The following is an 18085-nucleotide window of genomic DNA, read 5'->3' on the forward strand; positions in this document are numbered from 1 at the left end:
GACCCTCTGGCACTTCCCAGGAATCCCTGCCATTCCGCCCAGAAACCATTTTGTGTCTGTCCTCACAGCCCTTGGGTGCAGATATTGCTGGCCTGGTAGTAGGTTCCGATCAGTTGGAGCCAGTCCCAGATAGGATAGTGAGCTTGGTGTTCAGGTCAACATCCCAGATGCCCTGTGGAGGGAGAGCAAGAACTAAGTCAAGGAGGTGAGCGGGGGAGGGAGGCTTCCGAACACTCACCTCCAGGTCCTGAGGAACCAGAAAACAACAGCATCGGGTTGCCCAGCTAGGGAAGGGCTGTGCTCGTTTGCTTGTTTTATTTTATCCTGCTTCCTTTATTTTCTTGTTATTCGCTGGGCACCAGTCTGCCCTTGACTTTATTGTCTACACAAGTTTACAAACCAGAGAATGAAGAGAGTTCTGAACCAAGTGATGGGTCCTGGTACCTCATTGGAGCCTGAAATGAGGGGTTTGCATACCTGGTGTTCCTTCTACTTGCCGAGGCTGACAAGTAAGTACAATAAAGGGTTCCCTTCCCTGCTGGGGCACAACCCCTGAAAGCCCTTAGCATGACAACGCCAGTGTCTGTCAAGAGGGTAGAACAGTGTTCTTCACAGTGTAGATTTTGGAACTCTAGCCCCAAGAAATGCTCTGCTTGTAAAAGGCTTCAAAGTCAAGTAAATGTGGGAACAGCCAAATTAGCTTTCCTGCCTTGGTCTATCTTGGCGCTTATTAGTGAAGTGACAAAGCTGTTTAATGAAACGTTTTCCCCACAAATGTTGTCCTGAGTTCCTTCTTGCAACCCTGCTCACATTTTGCTCTCCCTTCAGCTCCACAGGCCACAGTGGCATTCACCAGTATGCCCTTTGTCCTCACACATGTGGGATCCCTCTCCATGCGCTGACACTGTGCTCCTTCTGGGGCCCCCAGGAGAAGGGCCAAACATGGAAGATGTGGCCCCAGGCAGGGGGCAGACTTAGTGTGGGTGCAGGAGTGGAATCTGCAGGATGATCATTTATCATTCCCCCTGGGGCAATGGAGTGAAGGGGCCGTTGTTAACTGTAATTCTAGCAGGACAGGAGGTGTAAACTAGGAATGTCCTGCATATACAGAGCTGATGCGAGGCAGAGGGCCTGTTTTTGTTGCCTGTCATTTCAGGGGCTGTCTCTAGGGCCAATGAGGAGTTGTCCAGGGGAAGGTCTCATTAAAGTGAAAAGCATCTTTCTAACAGAACTTCCAACAACAGTGCGGGTTTTTTTATGTGAGCACCTTGTCACTGCAAGTATGCAAGAGGGTAACAAACAACAGCCCACTCTCCCAGATGCTGCGTCGAGAAACTTTGGGTCTGACTCTGTTATGTTTCTCTATGTTCCACCTATAAGTGACACCATCCAGTATTTGTCTTTTTCCTTCTGGCTTTTCTTTGTATAATCCCCTCTAGTTCCATCCATGCTGTCACAAGAGTTCATCTTTTTTAAAATACTTCAAAGCCTTCATAATGAGGTTGTTTGGTAAATAAATTTCTGTTATAATATCATTAAAAGAAGAAGGTGACATGGACCCACCATGGAGATGCCTGGGCTGGATGATCTCAGGGTGGCATCTGACTGTGGGCTGAACCACCTGCTCTTCTTTGCCCTTTGGTGAGAGCTGGCAGCTCACTCACACATTAGGACGAAATCCTGCCATTTTGATTCATTTGTGCATACTCACTTGGATCAAAGTAGAATTATAAGAGGAGTCAAAGGAGCAAAAATTTGCTGGTTTTGCATATTAATATTCACTGTTGCCAAGACATCTTGTAAACATCTCTGTTTAAAATAATGCCAATTTGGGCCTCCCTGGTGGTACAGGGCTTAAAGTCTCAGCACTATCAAGCTATCACCAGCCACTGGAGCATGAATTTGATGCCCAGCCAGGGAGCTACCCACATGGTGCAGCAGACCTCTCCTGTCTCAACTGCTGCTCCCCTCAGCAACATGTTTCAGTAGATACACCTGTTCTGCTCCCCACTCTGTCTCTAGTGAATCCTCTCATTCCCTGCACCTCTGGCCTGTATCCCAGATCTTATATGCATAAATAAATAAAAATAAATCTTTTTTTAAAAACCCCACAGATTTCACAGGATAGTCTTGCTATTAAACAGCAATAACATTCTAAAATAAGCAATTTGACCAAGGTAGACATGGATCGAACTCAGTTCTGAAGAGCCACACTAGGCCAGATGAATCGAGTTTGGTCAATAATAATTGTACTTTCATTTCATAAGATGTTAACATTACAGGAAGACAAGCAGGAGATAACATTTTCCAACTTGTCAATAAGTCTGTAGTTTAGAAAGACTCCATCTCCTTTGCTTCTATGCCCCGTTCAGATCATGCCCTGCCTGATGGACTTCCCTCAAGTGTTAAAATTCAGAACTTTCAGAATTATGCTCCCCTTCCAAGGGCCCTTACATATGTCTTCATATCCCAATCACACCCTATTAGGGTGATGTTCACTGCCTCACACCGTCTTCACCACACTGAGCTGCTTTTGGATGGAAAGCCACCTTCCTTTCATCTCCCAGGACACTCACTGACCCTCCTCAGCCCTCAGTACATGTCTTTAAATGAATGAACAAATCAATCCAATTTGGACAGCAATCCAATTTTATTAGTTTTGCTTTCTCAAAAAAAAAAAAACTGTGGTAAAATATACATTATATAAAATTTGCCATGTTATCCATTTTGTGGTGTCCAATTCAGTGGCACTAAGTACAATCCAATGTTGTGTCATTTTCCTATCATTTTAAATGGCTTAAACCGGTTAGAATTTACTAGAGCTGTCAGAGCCACTTCATCTGGACCCGTGGGACGCAAATCACTGAGAATTAACTTTATCCCACTCACACCAGGTGCCTCCTATCACAGTCTGTTTGATCAAGGATGGAATTATTTCATCCATTTGAACCAGCTTGAATCAGTCAGAACTGGCTCTGCCAGGTTCCGGGCCAGTCGTCAGACTCAAAGTTGGTTCTCTCTCTTGGGTTCATCTCCAGAGTTGCCACTCTCTTTTGTTCATTTTTTTTTTTTTTTTTTGTTCCTGGGGCTAGCTCCTTCCTGCTCCCACACACTGCACCCCTCCCTGGCTCAGCCTGGCTCTGGGGCAGGAGCCTGTACTTGACTGCCACCTTCACTGTCCCACTCCTGCACCTGCACTTTCAAAACAACCGCTGGAGGCGGGCTTGGGAGGCAGAAACACAGGACTGACTCACGTTCAGGAACACGCCCTGTGTCTGAAAGGCCTCTCTCCCTGTTGAAGGTCACTCCCACCCCCTCCTGGGAGAGCAGGTACCCCATTCCCTCCCTCATTAGCTCTAAACACCTTCTGTTTAAATTTCAAGAATGTAGCACTGTTTTAAGAGTCAAGAAACTGGGTTCTAGTGATTTTCTTGCCATTAACTGTGCAACTAATGGGTTTGCGGGGTTTGCAGGGTTTGGGCTATCCCTCTCTCTGCCCTGTAACAATTTCCCAATGAGTACAAGAAAGGACTTGACCATACAGACCAAAGTTTGATTTTAAATGCTATTTGCAGCAGGCTGTTCTCTTCCAAAACAGTATTACCACAAATAAGACCAGATGCAATGCTGAAATGCACCGGTGGTCGGAGCCTGTTTTATCTCCTCCTGGTTTTGCCTAATCCTAGTTAGAATTTGGAGGACTCTGGTCCCTTCCTCTCTCCTGTGAAAGGAGCCTCGTTTTCCTTGTGTGAGTATGTGAGTGCGACTGTGTGTGTCCTGCAGACAAGGCTCCTCCTTCCTCATCCTGAAAGTAACTGCCTTCTCCCCTCTGGTTTGCAGCCAAAGTTCCCTTACCTGATCTGGGCATCCGTTTCAGCCCCATCCCGTTCCTGCCAGAATGTCGTTTGAAATACAAGGCTGCCCGTGTCCCTCCTGTGCTTCAGGGCGTCAGTGGCTCCACAAACCTCAGGATAAGATTCACCTGGACTTCTGGGCCTTCCACCTCCTGGCTCACCCCTTTTCCTCTCATTAGGACTGCCCTGGACAGCCCAGACCTCTCTTCCTTCCACTGTCGCCATCCTCTCGCCCCTGCTGCCTCGCTTCCGACTGTCCTCCCCTCTTTGGAATGGTGTCCCCTCAAGTACACAGGGATCAGTCTCGCCCCTGGTTGTAAAGGGACCAACGCGTTCTTGGGGGTGAATTGGGGGCCTGGTGCTTCCCGAGTCTGCCGCCAGGGGGCGGCCGGGGCGGCCCCCGATGACAGCAGGAGGCCCCGAGCCGGGGAGGGCGGAGGGACGCAGGGAGCGCGGATCCCGGCTCTGCAGATCGCAAACTCCGAGCCAGAACTCTACGCGCGCGCCCTGGCCGCTGGCAGCCCGCGCAGCCCGACGCGGAATCCGGGCGCAGCGGGAGCCCGTGCCGGGTGGGCGCGGGGCGCGGCGGGCTCGGGGCTGCCCGGCGCTGGGAACCACGCGGGGCGAGGCGAGGTGGCCGCCGGTCGCTCCGGGACGGGACCGCCAGGTGAGCAGAGCCGCCCGCGCCGCGTGCCCTGCGCCCCCCGCGCCCCGCCCGCGCGGCCCCGACCTGGCCGGGCAGCCGGCCTCCCTTCGGGTCCCTCGGGACCGCGCGGCGGGCTGGCGCGGGCGCAGGGTGCAGTGGGTGTGTCCGGGGTGCCCCCCGCTGCGCGCACACCGGACTCGGAGGAGCCAGCGTGCGTCTGGCTTGTGCCGACGGCTGCCCCGCCTCTCCTTCTCTGCCCCTCCTGGGGGATTTGCTCTGTCCCCGCGCCAGCGCTCACCTCCTCACCCTCCAACGCTGAGGCTCCAGGGACAGTCGACCTTGGCATTTCCCGAGCCGGGGTCCCCGCGCTTTCTGGGTCGGGGCACACCCAGCCCGTGCGCCCCCAACCCAGCCTCGCTTCCTTTCTGCTCCAGCCCAGAAGTTGGTCGAGTCTCGGTCCGCGCGAAGAGTTTCCCCCCACTCGGGGCTTCGGCCACGCGGTTTGCTAGAAAGCCTCAAAGCCAGGAGTGTGTTAAGCCTTTGCAACCCAACGCCTCTGGGATCGGGAGTGGATGGGCTGTTTCCGCCAACTCCAAACACTGCTCAAGTACTGCCCAAGTACCTGCGGTTCCTTGGCGCGCTTGTAGAATTAGCTTTTATGGAACGAGCTCACCTTGGAGCATTAGCTATCAGGAAGTTAATTTTTTTTCTTTGAAATAACAACAGTCCTAACTCGGGAGGGGGCTTTCAGGGTGTTCTCAGGCTCACTTAACATCTGGAATTTGTGGGTGGAAGCAGTCCACGCTCAGCCCTGTGTCCCCCAGCAGCCATTACTGCCTACTAAATGTGCATACCTGGGGCTGGCTCTTCAGTCTCTTTTGCGACCTTCGCCCTGATGTGCAGCATCCACTTCCAGATAGTGCATCTGACACCTTAGATCTTTGCCCAAGTGACCATGGAATTTGGAATAAGAAATAGAGACCATAGAGGTCTAAGGAATCATCTTGTCCAACTGTCATTTCTCACCCTAAGGCAACCAGAACGGTCTAAAGATTGAAACTTCGAAGATCACACAGCTCCTAAAACCTGCACATGTCATCCTGCTCAGTGATAAAGGTGATAATGTAGTTGGGCTTAGTAGGATCTTACTGAGTCCTTGCAAAGAAGGAAACATTTTAAAAACATGATTTAAATACAGTCCTAGTCAATCCCTATAGATTGTTGTTGGCACCATAGTTGAATTCCTTTAGAAAACAAAATCTTAGAATCCTGGAATTAATGTGAGGAAGCAGATGGGAGTCCTGGGACTTTCCTGTAAACCCCTGCAGGGTTAGAGTAGGGATTTCCCAAAGGTCTCCGCCTTTGAAGACTGAGGGTGCTCAGGAGTCTGCCCCTGCCCTTGTGGAGCGGTCTGGTCAGTCAATCCAGTTCATGGAGTCTCCATGCCCAGCACTGACTAGGGCACCTGATGGGTCTTATTTTCATTTGGGTCTCCCTTGAAGAAATGTTTCCAGCGTGCTAGGAGGACACGACATGAATAAAATAAAATGTAGCCCAGAGTTAGGGAGTGAGGTCAGGGTTGGACTTTTTTTTTTTTTTTTTAACCTAGACATGCTTGTGATTTCTAATAATTATCCTGGAAGGAGGCTGGGTATTGCCTCTCTTCTTCTCTGTCCCCCATATTTCTCTCCACGGCACCATGTTTCCCCCAGTTGGTAGTGAGTTTCAATATCTGTGTGCCCCTGCTTCTGCATCCCACCCCCCATATTTAAAGGTCATTCATTACCAAGCCCTTTCCACATTCTTTTGTGATATCTCAGGAAATTATTTCTCTATCTCCATTCCCTCTGTCCCCACCTTAAACTGTGTCCAAATTACAATAACGATCTCCCCTCTTGACTCCCAGCCATGAGTCACTTTCTTCATTTTAATCCATCCTCTTTTATGCTGACAGATTAATATTCCTAAAATTCTGATTTTACTACATCAGTCCTCTCAGAACTCACAATGGCTCCGCATTATTCACTTCTATTTACTTTTTCTCCAATAGATGTTTTTAACCATCTGCTATGTGTCAGGAATTGTTCCTCTGAACCGGGACTTATATTAAGAACAAGACTATATCCTTGACCTCCATTTATTGACAGACTAGCACATGATAAATAGCCACCTTGGGAAGAAAGATGTACAGAAATAACTGCAAAACATTGCAAAATATTGGGGGTGTGCAAGCCATCAAGGGAACACATGTGAGGGACTGGGAAAGTTAAAGCTGGATTTTGACGTATGAGGAGAAGTTTGAAGAAAAGGGAAAGGCTGGGAGAAGGGTCGGCAGGCCGGGCAGAGGGAAGAGCTTGAACAAAAACCTAGAGATGAGATTGATTATGGACGTGTTGAATCAAGGTCATTCTTTCGCTGGGAATTTAAAGTGGTCTTCATTCGAGTCTACTTATTCTACCTATTGATCCAAGAGCACCCTACCTGTTCCCTGTCTGAGCCCTTCGCTCCACTCACCCACTTACAGTCTCTTTCTTGTAGTCTGGTATGCTCCCTGCCACAGCTCAGAGATTCAGCTTTCTGCTTCTACTAATTTAAATTTTGCCAGGAAGTGATCCCAGCCCTTGTTGCATACACACCTCTTCCCTGAACCCATCTCATGTGCTCCCCCGCATTCTTTGCACACCATGTTCAGCCTGGACATGTCCTTGTGGGTGAGCCTCATCGCCCCAAACTCCCTGAAGTGACTTCAGAGCAGCTGCTTGGCTCCCTGGGTCCCTCCCAGGAGGCCAGCACAGTGCCTGCAGCACCTTATCAGCTCTAGCAAACCTGATGTGACTGCATTTGACCTCCCAGCCCACTTTTCCCTAGTTTGTCTTTCCGTGTGTGCAGAATTGTGATATTTATTTACATATGTGCACATATACAGGTTTCCATGAACTTATTGCATGTTTTCTCTGGGAAAAGGATGGATTAGAAAATGCTATGCTAGGAGAGCTAGTATGACACAGCTTGGAGCTTATAGGTAGGCGTCATTGGGAGGCTCTGGCTTTAGGCTCCTTTGCTGCCTCCTTCCCCTAAGGATCCGCCCTCTTCACTCCTCCACTGTCTGGCCTGTGTGCTGAAGTTCCATCCCCTGACTCCCCATCCCTGGGTCTACTTTTCTGTCTTCTTCCACAACCCAGCAAAACTGACTTCTGCGTCCAGGTCTTGTTGACCCGGTAAGCTCATTCTGGTCACACTGTTCGAGCACTGGTGAGTGCTGTGCTGGGTGCTTAAATCCCCCAGCAGCCTGTGCCCCGGACATTATCAACCACGTTTTATGAGAAAACTTCTTACTTGCCTGAGGTCAGCAGTTCAGGTTTTGAACTAAATCTGAGAATTGAGCTCTCTAAGTCTGAGGCTTTCCCCACTATATCATTATTTCCCATATCACACACACACATACTCCAGGGTGGAGGTAAGGGTCTGGGAATTGGTATTTTTAAGGTTGTTTCAACTGATTTTTCTGTCTGCCAGAATTGAAGATCACTGCCCTAAGGTACCTTTCCATGAAGTTCTAATGACAGGTGGTGAGTGAATAAGCCACTTTATACCAGGTAGCATGTCCCTCTATGACAGGCCTTGACCTTGACTGTAAGGAGTGAGCCATGGAGCATAGTGGCCCAGGCCAGGCAGAGAGCCCTCTTTTAGTCAAAGGTGTCTTCAGTTCAGTCCTGAAAACATGTTTACTGCCCCGCCCCAAAGGTATGTAAGTCCAGTCCCCATCAGGCTCCCTGTGAAGTTCTTTCCTGGCCTGAGCAAGTGCTGAGGAAGAAGGAAATGATGGTCCTGGAGCTCCAAGTTGCTGGAGTAAGAAATGGGTTGAGATTCTCCAAATAGGGGTGAACAGGCCATGTTAGCTCCTTTCAAGCATGCTGAGTTGAGCCTCTTTTCTCAGAGTGGGGTCTGGTCATTGACAGCTCGTTCATTCAATCAACTTTTATTGTGCCCCCTTTTCACACCCAACCTTGGTTTCCCCACTTGTAACAAGGGGATGACCAAGTCCGGAGGGCTGATATGGGAACCACTGTGAAGATACCCATAGCTTTATGCAAAGGCTGGCCCAAAGGTGCTTAGTATCAGGTCTCACCCATTTTCCCTAACTGCTCTGTACCCAGGCAGTGGGTAGCTTGACATTTGCTTCTCAACATGTGCTATAGAAAAAAATATATGTCAGAACCCCCAGGTCCAGGGGCGTTGTGCCTGAAGGGTGAATAGTTGCAGCCTTAGCTTCATACCAAAGGAACACCCCCAGCCATGCACCACCACCACCATCACTACTCCTCCTCCTCCTCTACTACTACTAAATCGCCCATTCTACAGCCTCTCCTATCTCCACTCCCCCGTTTGTCTTCAGATTCCTCCAAGAAGAACCTAAGAAGCAGACAGGCAACAGTTTTCTTTATTGATGATTAGTTGTCCTGGATAAGCTTCTCTCTGCTTATCTCTTTTCTTTATACCTAAATACTTTTAACTGAAGGTCAGGGCACACATCTGCTCGTCTGCTCAGAGGTGCGTCCCCAGGCAGTGTTGTCCCATAGCCCCCTCCTCCTGGGTGTGGTCCAGAGGATGACAAAATATAGCCTTGTGCCTTGATGTCTTGTCCCAGAAGGGTGGCACTGGGCAACCATGGTCTGGGCTGGGCAGTGGGCCGATTTGCCCCACCCGCCCAGCCAGCTGGCCCGCTGCCAGGGCTGGCCAGCAGCGGGGACCCAAGTAATGAGTGATTAATGGGCGCCCCATCTAATCTCCTGCCAGGGGAAATGAAGGGCCAGTCGTGGGCTTTGGCTGTGGGGCTCGTTGTGACCTGCTCCAGGTGGGCTTGGAATGCACCCAGCTCAGGATGAGGATTAAGGCTTGAAAGAGAAGAGGAAATGAGATGTTAACCCTTTAGGCCATGGCCCTCTGAGCCCCAGCAGGGAAATCGCAAGGGAATTATCTGCAGGCATCCGATGAAAGGGGAGCATGGCCTTTGATTTATGGCTGGGATGCAGCCACATGACTACCACGGGGGCGGGGGTGGGGCGACAAGCCAGGTCTTTGACTTCACCATTTTTCTTGGTGACTCAGTCAAAAGAGAAGAGATTAATTTCTTTTTTTTTTTTTTAAGATTTATTTATTTATGCATACAAGAATTGGGGTACAGGCTAGAGGTGTGGGGGTAAGAGGATTCACCAGAGACAGTGGGGAGCAGAACAGGCAGACTGACTGAAATACACTGCTGAGGGGAGCAGCGGGCAAGACAGGAGAGGTCTGCTGTGCCATGTGGCTTGCTCCCTGGCCGGCCAGGGGATCGAACTCATGCTGCAGACAGCTTCATAGGTTGCGTCTTAACTCATTGTGCCACCAGGGAGGCCCGAGTAAAGATTAATTTCTGATGGAAATGGATACGCAGGCTGCTGAGAGGCTACTCTACCTGCTTCCTTCTTGGAAACCTTCTGATTGTACCAGCAAGTTCCAAATATGTGGTTGCCAGACTTTTCCTGCTGAGGCGCAGGGTAGTGCCCTGCCCGCTGCCTGCCGGCTGCCTGCCCACTGCCATGTCAAGGAAGACAAAGGAGAGGCTGGCTCTGGCCACACACCATCTCTCAGCGCCCTCTCCTTTCCCTGGCAGCAGCACCCTGATGCCTTCTGGGGCCAGCTCCCTCAGTTCAAGCCGTGGCTTAAACCTCTGTACTGTAGTTTTCCAGTCTGTAAAATGGGGGTAACAGGTGAGATTCACAAGAAGGAAATAATCCATCTCCGGCACGTAGAAGGGCTACATGCATCTTAGTGGTCACATTTCTGTGCCACATGAACGGCTAGTGATCATTTTTCCCCTTACCTATTCTGTTAAATCTGGAGGCCAATTCTTCTCTGGAAGGCTCAAAACAGCTTCTTTCCCAGACTGCTGAGACTGGCTGTGGGGAATCTGACAAGGTACTCTTTGATCTCCCTTGTTTGACCCCTGACCCTCACATGCTTTGAATTCTGGCCTCCACTTGTCCCTCCCTCTGCTCCAGGCTCCCTGACCTCTTGTTGCCCTTTGGATTGCAGTACCCACCCACCCCTTGCTCCTGGCTGCCAGGCCCAGAGACCAGACCTGGTGGCCGCTGCACTGACGTCTGAGCCCTTCTTCTGCCGAACAGCCACTTCCGCACCAGCTCTGCACGTTGCCAGCCTGGCTGCTTCCTGGCGGCCAGAGCCAAGTGGCTGGGGCAGAGAAGACACCCCCTTGGGAGCAAAACGAGGAGCCTGGAGGCAGAGGGACAAACTCTGGCTCTGTCACCTTTTTTGGTCTCTCTGAGCACCCAGTGCCTCATCCTTGATGGAGGTTGATAATAGTAACACTTGTCTGAGAGGAGGGTCAGACTGACAGTGGACATGGGACTCTTTGGCACTGTGTGGGGAGTTTCTTGCTGGTTAAAAGATGCATCCTGGGGGTGAAGCTGTGTCTTCAAATTTTCAAGTCTCTCCAAAGAGTGTGCCCTGACCTTCTAGCCTCTCCTGCTCCAGTGTCTTTTCCAGACAGGTATACTGGGGCCTGGTTGGCTTTAGTGATGTTTTAGTCCAGGTCCAGAATTTCCTTCTGCTTGAATTTCAAGGGTCTCCTTGTCAGCTCAGGAAGAAAGAGGTTTGAGTGGATATTGGGAACTCTGCCTAGGTCAAGAAATACATAATAAGTGGACCTGCATGCACTTATTTAATCCTCCCTTGTGACTGGACATTGTCATTCCTGTTCTACAGCTTGGAAAGCCTACGCTCAGAGAGGTTAAGAAACTTTCTCGGGCTTATACAGCAAGTCAATGTTAGAGTGATGCTTGAGTTCTAAGTCACCTGATTCCAAAGTAAGTGTTCTGGGGCCTAATACGTAGGCAAAGTGCCTTAACTATACTCACTAAAAAGTAGAATTCTAACCCACTAAAATTTTTTAAAAATTAAGATATAATTTTTCACATATCATAAAATTCACCATTTTAAAGTGTATAATTCCATAGTTTTTAGTTTATTCACAAAATTGTGCAATCATTACCAATATCTAATTCCAGAACATTTTCATCACCTTAAAAAGAAACTCTACTCATTAGTGGTCACACCCACTCCTCCCTCCTGCAGCCCCTGGAACCCACTTATCTCCGTTCTGTCTGTGGATTTTCCTATTCTGGACATTTCATGTAAAAGGAATCCTACAAGATGTAGTATTTTGCGGTTGGCTTCTTTCACTAGAAAATAATGTTTCTGGTTCATCCTTGTTGAAGCATGTATCGGTACTTCATTCCTTTTTATCACTGTGTAGGCTGCTTTTAAAATAAAGTAAGGCTGACTTTATTTTGCTAAGAGAAAGGGTGGAGTTGAATCGCAAAGTAGATGCTGCACAAAGGGGTGCTGCTTTTTCCTGTGGGCAGATGTGAAAGAGTTGTAGCAGTGGAGGCAGGTGGAGCGGGTTCTTCTGCCTGGGTGGGGAGGGGAGACAGTAGGGGGTCACCTGTTCCCACAAACACCTCATTGTGCTGTCCTGGGCTCACCCCATAGTCAAAGCCTGTTGGGATATGTCCTGCCGAGGCAGAGGCAGCATAGATACAGTGGATGCCTGCTGGGGAGAAATGGGCTAGAGGATTTTGGGGTCTTTGCCATGGTCTACCCAGTGTGGATGTGGTGTAGACATTTTAGCCTCTGCACCTGCTGCTGTGTTGCCTTGAACCCTGATGGACCCCATGTCCAGTCTGCATACTGAAGAGATGTTGCCGATTTGCTTTTTTGTTTCTAGATGTAGCACTTTATTTTTTCTGATTACAAAGGCATATTTATTATAGAAATTTTAGCAAATACAGAACACAAAGAAGAAAAATAAAAATCATCCATAATTCTCCAACCAATGATGACCATTTTTAATATTTTCCTGTGTATTTTTCTTACCTCTCTCTCTCCCTCTCTCTTATGCATAAAATCACATACTTCTTATATCATGGAAATATATTGTTTTGTTCACTACTTTTCTCATTTAAGAATACATCATAAACATTTTCCCTATGTGCTAATATTCAGTATCCTTCCAAACATGATTTTTTAAAACACCTGTAGAGTATTTTTAAAAAATATTAATATTTGCTTAATCAGTCCCCTATTTTTGGACATGTTTTTTTTTTTACAGTTTTTCAATTTTTTTAAATAAATAAAACTGCTTCTGTGTACTTTTTGGTACTTCTATTAATGCATAGTGATGTTTCTGAGACAAAAGAGGTAAATATTCATGGTATTTGATACATATCGTCAAACTGACCTTCTGAAAGACTAATTTATAATCCCACAACCACATTATTTTTTAACCTGAGTTTTACTGTACATACACACCATCCCTCTCTCCCTCCTCTCCTCCTTCCTCCTTTTCCTCTCTCCCTACCTTCCCATGCATACTACCTCCCCTTGTAATATATGGACTGCTTTTATTGTTTTATTTCTCCTCAATATTTTCCTATATTTTAATTTAGGCACGTGCATGTTTGGTTTTCTTTCACAGTATGATTTTGTGTGACCTCACAGGGTTCCCAATTTTTTTTTTTTTTTAAGATTCATTTATTTATTTATACAAGCACTGGGTACAGTCAGAAGCGCGGGAGGGTGAGAGAATTCACCAGAGTCAGAGCGGGGAACAGAACAGGCAGATCAATGAAGTACACTGCTGAGGGGAGCAGCGGGCGGCAGGAGAGGTCTGCGCGCCATGTGGGACCCTCGCAGGTGGCCGGGGATCAAACCAGCGCTGCAGAGGTTGTGGGCAGCTTCACAGCCCAGCACTTAACCGCTGCGCCACCGGGGAGGCCTCAGGTTCCCAATTTTTATGCAGAATGGTAATTTCTACCATTTTGCTCCATCCTGGTTTCATTCCCCACCCTCTGTTAACCATCTAGGGTTGTTTCTATCATTTTTTCCTAATGAGAAAATTCAAATTGCCAACATGGAAGTTCAATTTGTTTTGTTTCTTTTCCCAGATCTCACATTCTGTTTGGAAAATCCCATTCTGAGCCCATCTAATGACCAAGTCAAAAGCAGGGATATTTCTAATAACTCTACAAGCTGCTCAGGGTTCTTCAGAGAAAATGCACCTGGGCGGCCCAGGTGAGCTCAGGAGAAACAGAATGGTGTTTGTTTCTGCCTCCCCTTCTCTCTCCTCACTAGTTACTGTTCCTTCCTCAGACTCAGGTCAGAGGGACCCAAAACCTCATTCCTAGCGAGGGTTGTCAGAGGCGCCGTGAAGCGAGGACTTTCTGAGTTCTAAATAGGGAAATGATGTCAGTGTTGACATATAAATGGAATCACACAATATGTGGCCTCTGGAGACTGCCGCTGTCACCAAGCATAGTGAAGTGTAAGGTCTTGGTAACTTGTAGATTGTGCTAATATGCCTAGTGGTTCTGCAGCCAAGTGCTCTAGCACCAAGCAGTTACCACCCCACCCCCTGCTTTAATGAAGCTATATCGGCACGTCTGTGCATTCATTCACTGTGCACCCCGTGTTTCTGGACTCCTGTGTCAGGCAGCAGCACCCTGCTTTGGAAAGGGCCTAAGTTTCTGTCTGACTTTGCCACTTACTGCATGTGTGACTTTGGACAACTTAACTTCTTTAAGCTTTGGTTTCCTTGTTTCTAACAATCATTGTGCTTGCCGTAGGAGTTGGAGGAGACAGCCTACCTACAGTGCTCCCACAAGGAAACCAAGGGCCTACCATGTGCCTTGGTGAGAATGCAGAAAGACTTGAGGAGGGGGCTACACCCCAGTAGGGAGAGACAGTGTGGCGGCAGAGGGAGGGAGAAAGGAAATAGAAGTCTGTTGTATTTTATGGGAGGGCTGTGTACTTGAAGACCGCCCAGCATTCAGACTATCATAATTCAGACTGTTTTCTCGCCGTAGACTAAGGATAAAGAGTGTGCAGTGCTTGGTACTTCCCCGGAAGCAGTTTTCCTCTCATGTCGCCGGTGCTCCCTCCAACCTCGCTCAGGGGCTTGCTCATAAGCTACCTACTTGCTGTCTCCTGGAGGTTATTGGGCTTCCTCAACAGCCAAGATTGTGGTGGTGTTGTCATTGTCACCTCGGTGTGTTTTCACGCTGGTGCCACATTGACGGACCGTCTAAATTGGGGTGGCAAACTTTTCTTGTAACAGGCCAGAGTTTTAATACTTCAGCTTCGCTGGCTGGCTGGCCTTTGTTGCAGGTCATCAACACTGTGCTTCAGCCACAAAAACAGCCATAGACAATACATAAATGAGTGGCAGGGCTGTGTGCCAGTAAAATTTTATTTTCGGACACTGTAATTTGGATTTCATGTAATTTTCACATCATAAAATAGGAGTTTTTCAATTATTTGTTCAATTGTTTGAAACTGTGACAAAAACAGGCAGTGGATCAGGTTGGGCCCTAAGGTTAGAGCTTAATCACCCCTGGTGGAGATGACTATAATATTTCAAAGTCGTTTTAAATTGTAAGAGTGAATGTTAAACTATCCCGATAATCAAAGAAAAACACTCATAAAATGTCCAGGGTTCATACGAGTATAACTTAATGCACAAGTTTTATCAAAGATTGTATCAGCCTGGGTGATACTAATGCAGGCTATTACTGCAACATAGTTTGTAATTTTTGAAGTAGTTGAACACATTTAGAATTTCAAATCATATTATTTCAAAGTTTAGGCACCAGATGACTTTATTATCAACACAGTTATATCATTCTTTTTCATGTTTCAAACTCTACACCCCAAAACCATTTTGCATGTGATCCTTTAGCCCAAGAGCTCTACCTGACTCTCAGCTGTGCGCGTGCCTATGGCAAGAGGTTTGGAACTTGATTCTGGCTGAATTTTTTACTATAAGAGCCAGGGGAAGGCATGGGAGGAGCACCCAGGCTTATGGCTGGCACATGGTGAATGTGGGACAAACTTTGTTCTCTCTCTTCCCTTTCCTCTCCGCCCAAAAGTTCAGTATATTTGGTCAACTCCAAAGCATGCTGAGCCTCTTTGAAACTGTTGCCCTGGTTCTTTCCACATGCAGTAAAGTCACTAACCTTTTTAAATGGAAACAAAAACAAAGGCTGTTAAAAAGCAGTTTCCCCTTCTGGGTGACCAGCTTTCTTTCCCTTGCTGGAGAATAGCGGTGCTGTGCTGCTGCTGGCTGGCTGGGGCCAGACGAGAGGCACCAGGTCCAAGGAAGGCGCCTCCAGCTGGTTGCAGACCCGGCTCTCCCGCCAGGAGGGGCCGCCTGGCCTGCTGGCTGCTCTGAGTCTTGCAGCTCCTGGGTGTATCTCGGTTTGAGTGATTCCAGCGGTAGGAAAGCTAGGACCCTCTCCAGATGGAAGACCACCAGCCCCGGAGGTGACGGGGATATTGTAGCTCTTGGCTTGGGAACATGCTTTTGCTGTGTGTGTTGGATGGAGGGCTCATCTTGAGTAGCCGTGTGCTTGTGTTGTTTAGGGGATGAAGGCACAGAGCCGTGTGTGCTTTCTGGCCCAGGGTCTGACAGGATGTGAAGGGAGGCAGCCACTATCCTTTGGTCGGTGATATTTTTCATTATTATTTTGTTGGGCGAAGGGCTGGCATGCTTCCTGTGCTTTAGGAGCTCTTTGATTTATAGACAAGCAGTCTTGGTGCCAAAGGCGTAAGTCCTGATTTTGTCATCATCTTCCTATGTAACCTTCAACAATTCACTCTCTCTCAGGACACTAATTCTTCAGTCTTAAATGAATGGTGATAAACTAGATCATTTCTGAGACTCCATTTCTTTCACTCCCCTCCCCCACCCCGACCCCAGCAGCAGGAAGAGGTCCTGCCTTTCTCTATTGGAGTGGTCAGAGGTGGCCTGATGGAAAGTCAGTCTTATCACCAGCCAGCAGTAATGAAGCCACACTTCCCCTTCCTCTCCCTACACTGTGCACACCAGCGGTGCCCATGGAGGCTACCTAAGGCACAGTAATAAGGCGCTTCTATCCCTCCCAGCCAGAGCTATATCAGTAGAGACCTATTGAGGAGCTGGAGCTCCCACTCCTGTTCAGCAATAATGAAGAGTCCCCCGTCCCTCTTGGGTGTCAGTGGAGATCAGATGGGGAATCTGAACTTCTACTACTACTCGCCCACAATCAAGTGGGGCCCCCTGTCCTTTGCTGAAACAGTATCAGAGGAAGTCGCTAAATGGAAGATTTAAATAAGATCTAGAACCTCATAGGCAAAAATCTAGAGCCTCATAGACTATCTAAAAGATCCAGGTTTCAAATAAAAATCACTCATCACACCAAGAAGGAAGATCTCAAACTGAATGAGAAAAGACAATAGGTCCCTGGGGATGTCAGGAATGTTGGAACTGACAAAGATTTTAAAATAACCATTATAAAAAATGCTTTGGTGAACAATCATGAAGCAAATGAGAAAATATTAGAAAGTCTAGGTAAAGAAATTGAAGATCTAAAGAAGAACAAAATGGAAAATTTTAGAACTGAAAAATATAGTAACTGAGACAAAAATCTCACTGGATTTGTTAAACAATAAAATGGAAACAACAGAGCAAAATCAGTGGATTTGAAGATATATTAATAAAAATTACCAAGTGAGAACAACAGACAGAAAATAGAATTGGGGCTAGGGGGCTGATCAGAACCTTAGGGACCTGTCAGAATATAACAAAAAGTCTAACATTTGTGTATTTGAAGTCCCAGAACAGAAGAAGGAGAATAGGAAAAAGTACTTTTTAAACTAATGACTGAATGTTTCCCAAGTTTAAGATAAAATACATACCTATAAATTTAAGAAGTTGAATGAATTCCCAGCAGGGTAAACTCAAAGAAATCTATGCTAAGATATATAGTCAGACTTCTGAAAACAATTTTGAAAAAGAACAATAAAGCAGGAGGAAACCATCTACTGAATTTTGAGACCTACACAGCTCCAGTAATTAAGATGATGTGCTATAGGTGCAGGGATAGGCCGGATCAGTGGAACAGAGTAAAGAACCCAGAAATATGCTTCTCTGATTTTTGACAAAGGTGCATAAGGAAATCAGAGGAACACAAACTGATCATCTGAATGATGATTTGGATGAGGCCAGTGAAAGATGGAGTGGAGAGGAAATAGTTTGAGAGATAATACAAAGAATGAATCAAAAGCTGACAAAAGATTGACCTAGGGCAGAGGGGAGGGGGGACTCACAGAAACCCAGCTAGATTTTGAGTTTGTTCACCACAAGGATGGTCACCACCACTCAAGGAGGAAAGCAGGATGGGTGGAGAGCTTGGAGGAGAGCTGGTGATCCAGTCCTTTTATTATTCATGTTGGGTGGACCATCAGCAGGGAAAACTAGAAGTGCAGGGGAAAGCAGTCTGAATGAGAGGGTAAGTCTTGAGATGGGTTTTGAGACCCCAGCGTGAGATAATAATGCAAGAGGTCAGAGTGTCAGAGTCCTTACCCAGAATAAACAACACATTAGTGGGGCCTGTGTCACTGTTGCTATTTTTCTAGTCATGGTTTGGGTCACAGAGCGAGTCAACCAGGCAGGCATAAGAGATAAGAAAAGAACAGGTTTGTATGGCAT

The 18085-nt window shown here is 47.4% G+C and overlaps 1 protein-coding gene across 3 annotated transcripts in view; it reads left to right on the plus strand.

The window, feature by feature from the left end:
* Positions 1-452: 452 nt before the first annotated feature.
* THSD4 (thrombospondin type 1 domain containing 4) overlaps positions 453-18085 on the plus strand; it is a 594279-nt gene continuing 576646 nt past the window's right edge. Inside the window, exon 1 of one of the 3 annotated variants that reach the window (XM_054688541.1) lies at positions 453-509. The gene's annotated coding sequence lies outside the window, so the exon portion shown is untranslated. Of the gene's footprint in view, positions 510-4467; positions 4522-5092; positions 5108-18085 lie in introns of those variants that run through there. The other 2 variants (XM_054688540.1, XM_054688544.1) reach the window with 2 other exon arrangements.

This window comes from Talpa occidentalis, unplaced genomic scaffold, assembly GCF_014898055.3.
Source record: "Talpa occidentalis isolate TD23 unplaced genomic scaffold, MPIMG_talOcc4v2.1 talOcc4.11, whole genome shotgun sequence".
NCBI classification, from domain to species: domain Eukaryota; kingdom Metazoa; phylum Chordata; class Mammalia; order Eulipotyphla; family Talpidae; genus Talpa; species Talpa occidentalis.